This window comes from Triticum dicoccoides, chromosome 5A (assembly GCF_002162155.2).
Source record: "Triticum dicoccoides isolate Atlit2015 ecotype Zavitan chromosome 5A, WEW_v2.0, whole genome shotgun sequence".
NCBI lineage: Eukaryota > Viridiplantae > Streptophyta > Magnoliopsida > Poales > Poaceae > Triticum > Triticum dicoccoides.
Window position 1 is genome coordinate 37,799,706 of NC_041388.1, and position 2,064 is coordinate 37,801,769.

Sequence of the window (2,064 nt, forward strand, 5' to 3'; positions counted from 1 at the left end):
CCTTAAAAAAAAGACTTGCTTCGCCGCGGGTGCTTGATCGGTGCAACGTGGACTCGGTGGAAACACTTTATGAAAATGCGGTGGTGAACGGGTCGGGCGGTTTTCTTCATTTTTTCCTTTGTTTTTTCTTATACTAGTAAGATGCCCGTGCGTTGCACGGAACATCAAAAAATAGTTTATTTTACTATGTAGTGTGCTCAAATTGACCTGTGTCGGGTCATCCTTTGTGTAATGAATATCGATATCTTTCTTCGGATATTCAATTTTGTTCCCAAGCTTACACGCATTTGAGTGAAATTTCCCCCAAAATAAGAATTTGCACAACTTTCTCTTCAGTAAAATCTTCACATCTGTCATGTTTGCCATGTAGTTGCACTTTTTTTCCAAGAAAAGTAGCTTACATGCCCAATATCGTTGCTGAAATCATTCCAGTATACACATGCACACACACCAGTGTACGAGCCAGGTATAAGCCACCCAAACAGAACACAAAAGCATAAACAACTACTCCTTACATCATATCCTTGTCATGAGCATCAGCATCGTCGACCAGTAATTGACGAACTACAGCCAACTCTCATACAGAGAAAAAAGAAATTGGACATAGAATCCCAAATAGGCTAACACAGGAGGGCACAAAAAGGAGGACGACAGTTTATTGGTTCCAGCTTACCGGATCGCTGTCGCAACAGTCCTTAAAGAGCCCCTTTCTGCAAAGGTTGCCCAAGATGCTAAGAACTGACAAACACAAAAAAACTACAGTGGTTGGATCTCCAGGACGAACACATTTAAAGCAGGATTTATTCTTGGTCTTCCATAACACCCAGAAGATTGGTGCCGCGCTGATCACAAGGAAACCCTTCGCCACCTTGAGTAGAAATGATGAAAAAATTGAACCAAAACAGAAATTAGAGAACTGAATCTTCATCTCATTTGATCCTCAAATGCTCTATAAATCAAAACCACGTCCCTCATTATGTGTGCTTCTGGGCCACTTTCATCAGCGGCTGGAGTACTTGTCTTCCATATCTGATTTGGAAACATGTTGAACCATGAGCCAAAAAAAGTTAACATTGGCCAAAAATTGTTCTTAAGTACTTGTTTACCAGGATAGGATCACCATGTAGGGATTCAAGACCTGAAGTAATAAGACTTTCCAAGTTAATAACAAAAAATAGAATCTATAAAGTCAATGCAAGTTCATGGAAAGTATGTCAAGTATTTAAAATGTAAGTCAATACCTTCACTTTAATTTCCAACACTCAATGTGCAACATGTATTTTATAATTTTTTTGCTGCAATTTAAAAACTAAGGTGGGTGTATTTTAAGATGCAAACACTTAATTAGGTTCAGAAACTTCATATTCAGAATCATTGGATGCAAACTAAAAATAAGTTTGTGAAATGTCCAAACTTCAGGTCATGATTTGAACTAAAATTTAGAAGTTCTAAGAGTAAACCCCTCACAGCGCATTCACTAACAAAGCAACCAAAGCCAGAAGAAAAATAATGGCATAGAAATGGACAGACAAAACATGTGTGGTACCTGATACATAGTTGAGATATTCAGCGCACTGTTATTCTTCACCGGAGGCCAATTTTCAACAGTTCCAAGAAGCTGCATCTACCAACTGAATGGCTAATACTAAATACGTGTATGACGATATACACACTCTGTCATTTTGTCAAGCACCTAGCATGCATCAAGTAACATCGAAGAAGCAGAACAATATTTACCTCGATAGGCGAATATCTCGGAAGCCCGCTGCCGTTCAGGGTGGAACCGTAGAACAGATTACTTCCACGGCGTGCACTCCTCGTCTAAGCATGGTGTCCCATCAGGCATCAGCCTAAGCCATTGTGGGCAATGGTTGGCCACGGCTGTAGCTAGCGAATGCGGGCTCAGAGTAGGCGTTAGTTTGAGGTAGCACCTGGTGGAAATCGAGCAGAGATTGTCCCTAGTGCATGGTGTCCCGTCAGGCATCAGCTTCCAGCCGCTCAGCGCTTGCCCCCCTTTGACCTCGTGCTCCTTTTACAATGCTGAAAGGAGACGGGATGGCCCAG

General features: G+C 41.4%; 1 long non-coding RNA gene across 1 annotated transcript; it reads right to left on the bottom strand.

Annotated features, from left to right (window-relative positions):
• Positions 1-484: 484 nt before the first annotated feature.
• LOC119298953 lies at positions 485-2,058 on the bottom strand. The gene is made up of 2 exons (XR_005146039.1): positions 1,107-2,058; positions 485-1,029 (listed from the first exon to the last, which is right to left on the bottom strand). It is a non-coding gene; the product is annotated as an uncharacterized LOC119298953 (long non-coding RNA).
• Between the last annotated feature and the right edge of the window lie 6 nt (positions 2,059-2,064).